General features: G+C 33.1%; 1 long non-coding RNA gene across 1 annotated transcript; it reads right to left on the minus strand.

Annotated features, from left to right (window-relative positions):
* Positions 1–387: 387 nt before the first annotated feature.
* On the minus strand, positions 388–4,597 carry LOC125615021. Its single transcript, XR_007345591.1, has 2 exons — positions 4,529–4,597; positions 388–1,629 (listed from the first exon to the last, which is right to left on the minus strand). It is a non-coding gene; the product is annotated as an uncharacterized LOC125615021 (long non-coding RNA).
* Positions 4,598–15,492: the final 10,895 nt, after the last annotated feature.

The following is a 15,492-nucleotide window of genomic DNA, read 5'->3' on the forward strand; positions in this document are numbered from 1 at the left end:
TCCTTTGACACATACTCTATGGCTTCAAGAAATCTTTCCTGCATTTCAATGCCTTTATTAATATATCTTGCTGATTTTCCCAAGACACCCTGGATTGTGAGTCACAAGTCCTGTTCTATACCCAAGCCTCAGTGCACCAACTGCAAAATCCAAGAGCTAAGACTAAGGTCAATAGATATCACTACAAATTTATGACCTCCACTTTAACTGGGTCATTAATATTCCTAAGAACAATGTTGTTGGTAGGTTTCTTTTGTCATCTTCCAAAGTAGCAAAACATTCTGTCCCAGAAAAGAAATGTACCTTTCTAATTCACAGTGAAAATGAGACTTACTGGAGTAACCATAACTTTAAATCTCACACACACAAAAAAAATATTGAGTGCTGTTTGATTAAGTACAGTTATTTATTTTCTCAGAAGCATCAAAAGGAAATAATTCCCTGTATTTATGGGTGATGCATCAAGCAGAGCTGTCAATCCTCTCCTATCTTCCCAGAGACTTTGACCTTCACCGACTACCCAATCCCATGTGATTCCCACATTGCAATGTCTCCTGGCTCCCTCTGCATCAAGTGTAAACAGGTTCTAAACTATTCTATCTCTAGAAAATCATTTTCTGTGAACCCAAAAATATTTTATGAGTTGAATAATTATATAAATAAGAATATATACTAATAATTTCTATAGAAATATAGTTTTGAACAAACTTATAGAGTGTATAGAATTATCAAGCAAAAAGAAAAACTAATCTAGGCAGGTCATCCCTGATGCCAAGTTATACCATGGAAAGCCTGGTGGTAGTAGATTTTTATTATTGAATGTGAGAGAGCAAACTATCACATGCAAACCACTTTTCTTTCACATCAACATTGCTGACTACATAACTCTTTATTATATAAATCTGATTTGCCTAAGCTTTTCAGTTTGTAACATGTTTACTTTCTATGTCTTTGTTTTCTTGTGCTAGTGCCTTAGACTTTCATCCATGACACTCCATCAAAATGGCTTATGTCCTATTGACATTTCAGGCTTTATTTTAATTGATATATCTATGTCATTCGGCATTTGTTTGAGTTGGGGCTAGTAGCATGTGCCTGTAATTACAGCTACTCAGGAGGCTGAGGCAGAAGGATCACCTGAGTCCACAAGTTTTGAGACCAGTCTAGACAACATAGTGAGACTCCTATCTCAAAAAATGTAATTACTAAAAATTGTTTGATCTTCTATTTGAGCTCCTTCTTTCACTAATTTATTCACTCAAGATGAGTTTATTTAAATTCTAAGGATTATTTTATATTATTATGTCCTATACTTTTCCATAAAATAATTAGAAGTTCTTATGTTTGAGCCAGGAAGAGACATTAACCAAGCAAACAAAGCTAACAGAAATAAAACCATGATTTCCATAAAGACAGACTGCAATAACTTCACACTTACTATAAACAGATACAAATGTGGACAAAATACAGTAAAATAACTTTTCATCTTTTGGATAGTCATCAGTGCAGAACTGTAGGTTCTGAAAGAGGAAATCCGTGAGGTGAGCTCGATGAGAACCACAGCATATGGCCTGGAGTGACTTCCAGAAGGCAGACCCAGAAGGTGGACTCAGATGATGGTGGTTCTCACTGATTGAGGGGAAAGCAATTGGAGTTAGTAATAGCAGACCCACAAATAACTTTACTTTTGCCAAACACTTGTTTTTAAAGGAATATAACAAATACAATAATCAGAGAAGGGTTAGAAAACTGCATAAATGCATCATAATTTGATGAACAGAGCAGATGAATAAATAGGGGTAGAGAAGATGCTAGAGAGGAAAAAAAAAAAAACATACACACACACTATGCAAAAGAGCTGGGGGTCTGAGAAAGGCAGGTGTATACACCTGTGTTCCTGAAAAGAGGAACTGTGATTAAGATGAAGAGAATGACAAAGAACCTAGTTCGTGAGGAATGTGAACAGATCCAGGGAATTTGGAGGACAAACAGCTGTGAGGAATTCTGGCCTAATTTAAGGAAAAAAATAAGAAGTTTGAGGATTGTAATAGGTTCAGAGAGAGTGATCACTAGAACAGGGATTAGAAGGGCCAAGAGGAATAAAAACACATGTCTTCCTCTAGCTACAATGAAATATTTCACTGATCATTCCTTCTCTGTATCTTTTGTCAGACCCTCTCCTTCCCCTTCTAAATGCTGGCATTTCAGAGTATTCTTCTTTTTACCCTCACCACCCCTCACTTGATGTCTGTACCAAACTGATCTCACAAAGCATCTGAAAGCCCATGACTCTCTAACATAAAGGCTGATCACCCTGTCTTCCACATGCACATACTCAAATAACCAGTGCGCATGTCCATCTAGAAATGCCACAGGGGCCCTAAATTCAATATCTACAAACTTGAAATGATCGTTCTCTCTTTCTCTTATATACACTATTTTTATGATACCATTAGCTCATCAAAAACACAAACAAAAAATCTCCTTTCTTCTTCCTCACCAACTACATCTAATGACACTAAACACCATCCATTCCATCCCTGAATTATCCTCCTTGAGATCCTCATTTCTAACCCTCCTGTGCCTGTTCTCATTTACAAAGTACATCATTATAGGTGAGAACAAAGGCTAAACATCATGCAATAAATGCAATAATAATCTTTCTGAGTCTACACTTCAGTTAAGAGCTCTCTGAACTTTATATTCTGGGTATGTGAAGACTTACTTATTTTTTATACCACAGCACCACAGAAAACGCCTTCTCCAAACACATATATTATGCTCATGTAAATACTTTCACATATTGTAAACCTGAACACTATTTCTTCCTCCTCTGAAGACAGAGCTTATTGAAAGCCTTGTTTTTTACCCATTGTCACTAGAGGATTATTTCTGCAATGATAACTAGAAACATTATTGTGAAAAGAATGGTTCTGCCATTCTTTTCACAATCAAATCCAAACTCCTTTAATAAAACATTTCTACAGTTAATCCCCAACTAAATTCCAGCATCAGCTCTCACCACTACCTCACTTATAATCTAAAATCTAGCTATATGGGCCCCTTGCATTTCGTTGAAAGTACAATTCACTTAATTTACATTGCTCCAAAAATTTTTTAAACAACTAACATTCTTCAACAGATGATTGAGTAAACAAAATGTGATATATTTGCACAGTGAATTATAACTTAGAAACAAAAAGAAACTGTTTCACACAATGACATAGATGACCAAGAAGCTAGAAGAAAGAATATACAAATTGTATGAATTTTGAGAATAATCACAATTTCTCTTATCTGATATGAGTAAGAAAAAACATTGGATCTACTTAACGGTAAGAATCAGCAGGAGAGGGGCAAGAATTTTTGTAGAAACATCATAATATCCTATACCTTGATTGTTTTTAGGTGACATGGTTGTCTATTTACCAAGGCTGTTTACACTATATTTTCAGAATGTTCACTTGTGCATATCACTATCATAAATTAAGTCTCAGTTTAGAAAAAAAAAGTTATAAAAAATGGCATAAGAGGTATAATAGAAAGAGCTGACATTTATTGAACATTTGTTCTGTACTAAAACCAATATCCCTTCTTGCAGAATCCTCCTTGATTGAGTCTATTTTGTTGGTATCTCATACGAAATTCTCAGGTGATGGTAGCTATTGGTATACATAAGTAAAATATGTGGAAATATTTAGAAGATAAGGGTGTTATGCTATGAAGTTCTGGGTAGCCAAATATAAAACTCTTTCCTCACTCATATATATCCAAACTGGGATAATATAATTGTATAATACTGTGGGATCCTTTATAAGATCTGTTTTTATGGTGTTTTTCCCCCCAAATTTATTTCTGGCTCTTCAACTTCTGATAGCCACTAAAAACTTGAGATGTATTTTATTTGCAACAGTGAAATGGGAAACTGACTAAAACCAGAGGGGTCAGGACAGTTAAACCAATTTTACTAGCTTTTATAAAAAGCTTAAAAGAATAACCTTCTGCGGCTGAGAATGCTTTTTTCTCTAGAAATGAAAAAGGCATCATAAAAAGACATTTACGGGGTTCATAAAATTCAAATGAATATATTATTACGAAGTTTCACAATATGAAAAGACAGATGATGAAAGGGAAAATGAAATACATGGAAGCAAATTGAAATTGATCATCAAAAATGCTAGAAATAAGAACCCTAAAAACTTTACCGGTAAACCAATTAGAATTATATTACAGCTCAAATGATTACTATAAAATCTGATACAATTTTGTATGAGATTTCATTTTTCTACTCTCCCAAGTAAAAGGCTTAGCCACATTTACTTAAAATTCTTGTCATTTATCAAGTGTCTGGCAACCTAAAATAAATCAGATTCTGAAATGGTTATAAAATATAGTTATTCAATAGGATTGTGGTTAATTCGACTAAATTATGTGCCTCTTAATAATTCCTTATCTAGTCATTGAAATGAAAAGAAAAGCAAGCATTTTTATCTATGGTGCTAATTATCAAAAGTCCTTCTGTTCTTACCTTTATTTTTTAATTACTTCAATTCTGTGAAATGGAAGCAGAACCCAAATAATGCTTCTATGGCTTTTCTGATGGAAAGTATGAAATGTTCAAAGAGACCACATCTATAAATAATACCCTCAAATTGGCTACCAACCACCAAAAAAAAAAAAAAAAAATCCTTTCTCTTTCATGTGAGTACTTTCCTGTGGCTTCTGTGCTAAGTTAGAGGAACAATCATTTCTTTTAATTACATGACTATAATGTTATTCTACCCCTTACCACATACAACCTGACATTTTTCTAAGTAACCCGAATAACAGTGCTATTTCTATAAACAATTTTCTTTGTGAAATTAAAGCTCATTCCATAAGAAAACAAAGATGAGTTTTTAAAAACATCAGTAGACATTAGTTTTAGAGTAATTTAGGTTTAGAGAAACATTGAAAGAAAGTAGATTTTACACTCACTCTTTTTTTCCCCTTTTTTATTAACATCTTGCATTAGTGTGGTAAATTTCTTACAACTGTTGAACTAATATGATTCATTATTATTAAGTAAAGCCCATAGTTCATGCTAGCTTCACTCTTCATATTGTATTGCTCCATGAATTTTAAAAAATGTAAAATCATATAGTCATCATAGTATCACCCACAAGTTTCACTACCCAAAAAATCTGTGTTCTGCTAATTCATCATTTCTCCAAACCTCTGGTAATCACTAATCTTTTTACGGTCTCTATAGTTTTGACTTTTCAGTCATGCCATATAGTTAGAATCATAGCTACACTGTGTAGCTTTTTCAGACTAGCTTCTTTTACTTAGCAATAATCATTTAAGGGAACTGTATATGTTTCTGTGGCTTAGCAGCTTTTTTTCTTTATCACTGAAAGAAATTTCATTACATAGTTGTACTGCAATTTGTGTGCATACCTACTGAAAAACATCTTGGTTTCATCTGTTAAGGCTCAGAAAACGCTTTGACTTACTGAGCACTTTGAATTAAAGGAGACCAAAAAGCCTTCTAAGCTGCCCTAAAATCATGGTCTCTCTAACAGTGCCCTCCCCCAAAAGTGCAAATGATTATTATAAAATCTGATACAATTTCATATGAGATTTCATTTTTCTATTTTCCCAAGTAAAAGAACTTAGCCACATTTACTTAAAAATCTTGTCATTTATCAAGTGTCTGGCAACCTAGAACAAATCAGACTCTGAAATAGTTATAAAATATCTGTAATAAAATAATTGTAAGGGCCTGTCATTTCCTCACCTGAAATGAAATTGGCTTAAAACCTCCTTCCTTATGAATCTCATCAAATGACCTGGAAAGATTAGCCACCAGAGAAGAAAAGAGACTAAAAGTCATGACCATGCCCAGCTAGACTTTCATCTATTTTTCTGTGGGAAATTCCAAAAAATTTCCTGAGAGACTTAACTGAGTAGCAAGACAGTTTTAGTTCAAAGTGCAGCTCCAGCTCACTGTCCCTCACTTTACCCCAGAGCCCAGAGGGACTTTGTCGCAGGCTACTCTGTCTGTTCTCCAGGTTCATTTATATTCCCTAAAACTCACTTACTATTCTTCTACAAAGGCCTAAATTCACCACTGCATTCTCCCCTGTGAAAAGGGTATTTAAGCATCAACAATCTGCCCTTTTTTTGGACTTTCATGTTTTATCTGATTCCTGTACACATGTGCATGTTAAAAAATTTATATATATATATATATATATATATATATATATNCTCAGTGTTTAAGCATCCCTAGGTTCAGTCCCCAGTACCAAAAAAAAAAAAGGGGGGGGGGTTGATTGTGTAGCTCAGTGGCAAAGAACCCCTGGGTTCAAAACCCAGTACTGGGGGAAAAAAAGATTCTAGGCCAGTTTAAAGCTTCAAATACACAACACGATATTTTAAAACCTTCAAAAAAAAAAAAAAAACAGAATATTATAAACTTTGAGTACACTTTTGATCACTTAAATAGGTTACAAAAGTATACACCATAGTGTGAGACTGTAGAAAAGTTATTCTTGTTTTTGTACAATGAAGATTTCTGGGCTAAAGCATAAGACATAAAAGGTACATTATGTCTGAATAAACACAACTCTGGAGAGATTTGCTTCCCAGGAGAACCGTACACACTTCAAGGGAGAGATGACACCCTGCACCTGGGAGACATCCTCTAGGTTGCAAACCTAGGGATACTAGTCTGAGCTTCTCCCTAGAGATTTGATTTGCATTCTAAAGGGTAAGAAGTAAGGATTCTTCTCTTGGAATTCCCAGGAAAATTTATTTACACTAGAAATGTAAAATTTCTCCTTGTATCTTCAGAGAGAGCAGAGACAACTGTTCCTCTTCTGTAACAACTACATCTTTATTTGTGTGTTTTGCTGCCTAGCCTGCATTTCCCAGGCTTACAGGATGACTTCTGGCTGTCATCAAAAAGGGGTCCCTGGGGTGTGGAGGAGTCAGTGCAGTTATCACTATAGGCAACCAACAACTAATAGATCCTTTACCCAGAAACCTCATAGTACCTGAGGACAATACAAATAACTATATTTACTAAAAACTCAGTGACACAGAAGAAATTACTGATAATCTTGACAACATTAAAATTAAAAATGTCATAGAATAAGATTAAATAAATTAGTAAAATACAGAGATAATCAATTCTGGATGAAGTATTGATTATTGAGTGAAAAGAGAGACTTCAACAAGTTTACCCAGATAAGAGAAAGTCTTACCCTGTGAAAGATAATACCCATAAAGCTAAATCAGAGATACTCATCTATGACTTCATAGCAGAATCATCGTGAAAATTTTTTTTTTAATTATGAATGTCCAAGTCTTACCCTAGATAATTAAATCAGAATATGAAGGAGAGACATAACCTATAATATATAAAAAGAAATACTCTTTTAAATTCTGAAAATAAATAAATTCAATAGATCATAACAGTGGGCAAGATATATAAACTATCAGTTCACAGGAAAAGATATAATAGTGTTTGCAAATTTACTAAAAATAAAACAAATGCATATTAAACAAAGTATAATATTTATCTATTAGGTTAAGATTAACAAGATTGATAATAACTAATATTCATAAATCAGTGGGAAATGGAAACCCTTAGGTATTTCTGAAATTGTTTAGAGAAAAATAATGGGTAATATTTTATCAAAATCTTGAATTTTGTCAAACTCTTTGAACCAGTAATTTTATTTTTTAGCCTACAGAGGAAGCATGTAAAAATGCACAGCACACACCCTCCTAACTGACCTCCACTTAACTAATATGCCAGGTTAACTGACACTGTCTTATAAACTATGTGAGTTCATCACGTGGCTGCCACAGGCTGATGAGCCTGCTTCTTTCATGGATACTTAGAACCTCCTGTTCACAAAACATTACTTCATGTCAACCAAATCAGGTTTATTTCCAAACCTATGATGCCCCTGAAATTATAATCTTAACTATATAATTTTATTAAATAATGTATGCTTCAGGGAAGACAGTTATTTCTGTTAAAAATGATATTGGATGTTTGGAGAAGACCTCAAAAACACAATGTATGATAAAATAAGAAAAAAATCTAAAATTATTCTACAATTAAATATCTTGGAACTGTGTTTAAATTCTCACAGAACTTTTCACACACACACACACACACACACACACACACACAAATATTGGATGTAAAAGTGACTGATGCAAAAGATAACAGCCTGAGAAGCTAATTAGTGTGAGTTCAATGGGAAGCCAATTACTGTTAGCCCAATATATAGAGTGGCAAAAAATGTACATTCTTTTGAATCACACTTGATCATATATATCTTTACATATCATTTTTATGATATTTCATTTAAATATCTTTGGATTATCCAAAGTTAATTTCTGACTCTACTGGTATTTATTGCACCATTACAATAAGAAGAAGCTAAAATCAAAATTAATGCAATATACAATGATATTATGAAAAGTAGAGTTATTTGAAGTACCAGGAAAAGATACTAAAATAAATTGCTAATTAGAAATACAGGAAAAAATGTAGTATATTAGATAAAACATATTCCTAATTTTTATCTGAAGAAAATTGTTTTCAAATATAGATAGAGTGGCAGGTAGCTAACCAGGAGTGGGGGAAAAAAGACTGAAAAACTTCAGATCTAAACTAAAAATAGTAGTTTTTCTTGGTCTTAATTTTCTGTTTTCTTGATGTACTTTATTATGTATATATTAAATTTATGGAAAATGTTGTTAGTATTTGTTTTCAAATAATCAACACCAGTGTATAATCCAATGTGTACTATTTGTTTTTCTAAAAATGCTTTATGTATCAGATATTGTATTTGTGTCAAACTAATAAAATATATTTCAAATAAAAGACTTTCTCTACCACCTTTGGCTTTGGAGACTAATATCTGAGCACATAAAGTTGCATGGCAGAGGTTTACACTTTGAGCAACCTGTCAGTCACTTAAATTGCTGATTAATTTTGTCTTGGCACCACTTATCATTTTAGATCGAGTACTTGATGAAATAATCAGTCATCGGTGCTGCTTGTAGAAATTAGCACGGGTGTTCATTTGTCAAAATGTCAAAGCAAGTCTTTAATCCTTAAGTACTGTCCCATGCAGCATGTGTCAACATTTCTCAACATTAAGAGAGTAACAGTCACAAGCAGGGAGAACCACAATTCCCATAGCAAGACCACCTTTGTATACCTCTCTCTTTATTTTTCATTAGAAATTAAGTAGAGGTGGATCTACAGACTGAGGTGATGAACCCATGCTAAAACTAAACTGTTCAGTTCTCTTTTTTTAAAAATGGCTAATGGGGGAGGGGATATAGTTTAGTGGTAGAGCACATACTTTGTGTACATAAGTCTCTATGTTCAATCCCTAGCATTTAAAAAAAGATTATTGACTTTATTTGTTTAATAGAATTATTAAATGGAAAGCAAAGTGCCATTCCAGGTGTTGGGAAATGAGTCAGAAATTATTTCTAAAAGGAAGGGCAGGTAGTGCTGAACATAGAGTGAGCACTTTGAAATCAAACCAACCCAATATTTATGCATTAACATTTATTGAGATCATTATGTGTGTAAAATTTTATCTCTAAAATTACAAAGAAATTCAATGACAGAAGTGTATAGAACTGGAAATCACAAATGACAATCAATCAATGTCAAACATCAAGATATTATTTGAAAAAAGAGTTATGCATTAACCCACAAGTAATCCAATGCAGGGTTTCAGATGCTTTTCCAACAGAATATAGAGCCTGCATTGATGCAATATACTTTTCTTTCCAAAAATAATTCTATAATAACACATCATATTTTCATTTGATCGTGTTTGTGATAAACTAGCAAAAATTTTACCCTTCTCAAGTTTTTTTAACCTATGTCCTAAATATTCTACTCATAACAATATATATAGATAAAACAAAAATGAAGGTAAACAGGAATTTCTATTCGTCATTATTTGAAAGTAGCTTAATATACCTTATGGAGTAAAAGTAAATGAAATATACTTTTATAAATGTACTGCTCTCACAACTGTGAAATATAATATCAGAAATCCTAGAAGTGAGATATAATTATATTAGAATTTCTAACTTCTACACGTTTTAAAATGCAGATGAACAAGGTAACAAGTTAAGAGTTGGGGAAACTGAATACAAACAGAACACTTCAGCAAGGAGAAGTGACTCATAAAGAAAACTGACCCCTTGAATAAATGTTGAAGTACCTATTTTGTTTCTGAAACCTAGATGCCCAAAGAACAAGACACTACTGTCATTGAATTTGCTAATGTAAACATTAAAATTACAAATATCCTTCTATGCACTGTTCTAGCTTTATTCCAAAATTTGATATCTGTATTGTCATCATTATTTAGTTCAAATGAGTTTTAACTTTCCCCATAACTTATGCTCTTACAGATGGATCATTCAAAAGTTTAGCATTTTATTTCCAACTATTTGGAGGCTTCTATACACATGCTATTGTCACTGGTTTCTGATTTAATTTCCTGGTGGCCAAGAAGATATTCTGCATAAATTCAATCTTTTTAAGCATAATGAAATTTATTTTATGGCTCATCATGTGGCCTATCTATTTTCATAAATGAACTAACCATATGTATTTGAACTGTATTTATTGGATGGAAGGATTTGACTGAGGAGAATAAGAATGAAATGAAGTGGAAAGCATCATATTTTGTTTTCTGGGTGAGATTGCCACTCACAGAAATGAAAGAGGAGGAGGAGGAAGAGAAGGGGTGGGGAGGAGGAGAAGGGGTGGGGAAGAGGAGGAAGAAAAGCAAAGAGGTGTGCAATCTGGATATTAGATAATCTATGGGGCATGTAGATAAGTATGCTTAGGAGAGAGGATAATGAGCAGGCCATACACATCTTGTACTTTAGCCAAAAACAAAAACAAAACAAAACAAAACAAAAAAACCCAAGTGCACATGTCTAGTAAGAGATAACCATATATATATATACCACTCAAGAGACAGGTTTAGGACAGAAAAATCATGAAAAGGAAAGCCAAGTAGGTCCAAATGAGACTCTATATTGCAAGGAAAATGGTTGTTTTCTAACTTCAATTTTGAATTTTTATTTTTATAATTTATACATGATACTGAACCATTCTGGTATAATTTTTCTGATATTAGTTAGTATTGGTATATAATAGTAAACAACTAAAGGAAAAGAGTCACTAGGACAAGCACACTGAAACAAATTTAGTACAGGAAAAATACCTGAATTTAAAAATGTATAGACACACACTTGCACATATTGTGAAAGAAAAAAGTAGCAAATCCATTTAGCCAGGAAAAAAAAAAAAAATTTCCAAAGGTTTTTCTTCTTAGAGGTATTAAAAAGCAGGACTCCTCTGTTGGGGAAGGGTTTTTTGGTTTGTTTGTTTGTTTGTTTTGCTTTGTTTTTCAGAAAAATTAAATATGGGATTTAATGAAAAAAGGTGATAGTGAACTTGCTACCCAGATCAATCAATTATCTGGGTGATGATTAGTGGAACAGAGAGGCCACAATCTTCAGATCTTTTAAGTAGGTAACAGAATCCCTATCTCATCTCTTTCTTTCTTTTTCTTTTCCTTTTTTTTTTTTAAAAAAAATCATGGCTATGAATAATCTTTCCAGGAAAATAAAAAGTATTAGTCATAGTCTCCTTAAACAAATATGCTTAAACTCCTTGAAATCACAAGGCAATTACTCTAGGCTTGGAGTGGTGACATCTAATTAGAATATTCAATTAAGTTCAGTACTGATACTACACTTGTTTATATGTTCAGATTCATTTCAGTAAAGTAAAATTAACCATGGATATTATTTACTTTGTCACCATCAATTATAATACAATTATAAAAGAGATTTTGAAATGAGATGAGGCTGGGTAACTTCCTTCAACTTCCTGTTGAAAAAGATGAGGAGGAGGAAGAAAGTAGTACACCAAGAGACCAAAATTTATGACTTCCTTGGAAACCAGCAATATTAGTCTACACTTTGCTAGACCTTAGAAAGAATTTCTGCCAACCAAAGAACAACTGAAATCTCAAAAACAAACTAGCAGAGCCCCACAAAGACTACTGCTACTGCGATATAGAACATTCACAGTCCAAAATGCCCCACTAGTCAACTTTCTTCCAACTTGCTTTCTTTACAAAGATTTTCTGTTTCTTATCTTATAGCAAGAGAACTATGCATACACCTGGTTGAAGGCATTAATTTATAGCTAGTTTTACCTTTCCAACATGGATCAGGACTCACTCACTTTTATCTTTTTGCAAAGAAAATGCTACAGTTTGAATTTTTAAAAAGAAGGAAGAAATTACAAACAAAGTTCAATAGACTTTAGTGAAAAAATTCAATAGATTTTTTAGTGGGGAGATTAATATATTTAATAAAAGTGTGAAATGAAACAAATACCTTGGAGCTATGCAGTTGACATTTCGTATGTAAATGAGCCATGAGAGTCACTATAGTGATGTACCAACATAGAAATAAATAAACTCAGGTAGGGGCATTGTGCTAAATTTTTTTCAAATATTATATATCAACCTGGGTAAGTGGTATTGCCTATCCTTGAAAGGAAATTAGGGAATCCTAGGGCAGCAGCAAAGACAAGTCCATTGAAAGAATTATTTTCAATTAGTTAGGATTCTAAGACAGACAATACACTGATGCAAAAGCAATGTCATGTGACCAGCTGTCTCAAGCAGCTGGTTTGTTGGATTAAAGACAACAGACCCAAAGTTGTACAGTTCCCAAGTTTTCTCTAGTGATTGCTGAAGTTAAGAATCTTTACTTCTAGAAAAAGCTACAGGCCAAGGATGCATTCTACCATCATGCCTCCTAACCACATTGTCCCCCATTAAAATATGCCTTCCTACTGGAGTTCAGGACAGACAAATTGTGGGCCATGTCAGTATCTTCAATCCTTGACTTTTTAGAAATTCCCTTCTCCCTTTAAGAAGGAAATTTAAGAAGTTTGGTTAAGGCTGTTATTTGTTGATTTCTTTTGTTTATTTCATTGTGATTTTCTGATTAGATGGTGGAAGAAAAGTAGCTCTATAAAAATAAATGCATATACTCATTAAAGATGGTTTCTTGGTCTCTGTAGACCACTGCTGTCCTTAATCAGTATGACTGTACATCAGGATTGTACCATTGCCAAGTTCACAAAGTTTGTAAGTGGTGGAGCTCGCATAAAAATTCTGACTGGAAAACCCAATTTTCAATAACAACTTCAAATATCTTCTCTATCGTAGGATTTACTACAACAGTACAACAATTATTTTTATTGTTGTACTCAAAAAATATTTCCAGAGGTATTCATCAATTTTATATCTTTTCCAGCTTGATGCTTTTCTAGTTTTAAAGAATTGTTATGAGTTTGTTTTTTTTTTTTTATATTCCTAACTTCTCTTCTATCTTCTTAAAAGTCCTACATAAAATACTGAGTATGGAATAGAATATCTTTTCAAATGATACTGATCATCCTAAAATATAAGAATATTTTATACAGATTTAGATATATACTATTCCTGCTGAACACATAATTATTTTAGTATTTAATTATTCTTTTCTACTTCTTCCTATACCAATATCAGCATGAAATCCTTGCTAAATGTCAATGTCACCTAAACCTTCAGTAAATTTGTGAAGTTGTGTTAACACAAATTAATTCCACACAATTTTTCAAATTTACTGGGTAGATTGACCCAATCACCTCTAATCCTACTTATTCAGGACATTCTGAACTTCCAGCTTTATACAAGAGTCAATTGCTAAGTATAAAATGACTTCATTATAGAGCAATAAATGTACATTATTCCTAGTTGTACATAATTTGAGACACTCAACCTAAGAGATGACATTAAGTTTATGCAAAATGTGTGGCCACCATGACACATGGAGAATGTTGAGGAGGCAAAGAACATGCTAAATGGGTAAAAACTAACAGATGGACGAACTGAAGAACAATCAAAAAATGAATTACTCCCTAGAAGAGCAAGCCCTGGAGCTCCTGGAATTTCAAAGACAAAGCATGGGGAAACTCAAAGAAAGTGAAGCAATGTCTCATTGAAAAAGAATAGAAAGGAAAACAATTCTATTATAAATATGGTCAAATGGTAATATGGTAATAAATATGTAGGCCACCACAGTCTTTAGATGTTTTATTAATACTTGGCAGAGCAAATTATTCTCATCCTCTTGTTTGATTGACTTTTCTTCCCCTTTCCTAACTACTGTGTCCTGAACTGCACCCAATGAAGGTTTATTATGTTGAATTCTGACCACCAGCTTCATTACAGAAAGAGAATTATACGTTTTCTTCCTTCTGTCTTACAGCATTATATATTTCATCGAAAAGCATGATTTGATCTCAGGCAAGTTCAGAAGAAATATTTCAAAGGCAAGAATAAAGTACTCTTTTTCTGGGTTTGTTCACCTGTTCTGAGTCCCTTGATATGCTTGAGAAAACAAAAAACAAACTCTATTGCTAATAAATACTGGTCAATAATTTTTCCTCACTCATTTAAGGCTCCATGCCTTACTACAAAAACATGTTCTTAACTATTTTTTAAAAATAGAGAAATCAAATCTCGCTATTGAATTTAAAAAGTTATTTTCTGGATAGGGGATATAGCTCAGCAGTAGCACATTTGCCTAGCATGCACGGAACCCTGGGCTCCATCCCCAGCACAATATCAACAACAAAGTTATTTCCTTTTATTACCCATAGAAATTATATAAAAACCAATTAGCAGAGTTCCATATAAATAGACTCTATTGTTTATTCTCTTGTAATTCATAGGACAATTATCATAGAAAATGGAGTTATTTTCTAATAAACAAAAATATCTTGCTTTAGATCAACTCAATGAGAGCCAAATAAATTAGGCTTCTCGGTGCCGGGAACACCAAGAGTAGGGTGACTAAATGCATTGATCTTTTTTTTTTTTATTCAATTTGTGCCCTACCAAGCTCTCTATGAAATCCGAAATTATTTTAAGATTAGCTTTGATGACGCTGGATTTTATCTTCAATTTTTTACTTTTTCCACTAATAATGAATGATCATTTTCTTGACCCATACATATAAGTTGCAGGTTCATTTTAGATTTTTTGTCGTAAGCACAACTATTTTGTCACATTCAACATACACACACATTTGTAATGACTAGTTTGTGTTTAGCTGGAGATAGCCTGAGAACACAGAAATGTTGCTTCATTGCCATTTTGTCACATCATGATTGATAACTCACATTTCTTATCTGGACAAGAGAACACTTATCTGCAGTTTTCATGTCCTGAATGTAAACAGCCATCTCTGGTAAATTATTTTACTTCCTGAGGACTGTATTTCTTTATTTGAAAATTAATGTGTTTAGATGACTTCCAAATTCCTACAGAATATTCTATTATTATAAATAAGATTTAATATCATTGCCTC

The sequence above is a fragment of the Marmota marmota genome, unplaced genomic scaffold (genome assembly GCF_001458135.2).
Source record: "Marmota marmota marmota unplaced genomic scaffold, marMar, whole genome shotgun sequence".
Classification (NCBI taxonomy): Eukaryota; Metazoa; Chordata; class Mammalia; order Rodentia; family Sciuridae; genus Marmota; species Marmota marmota.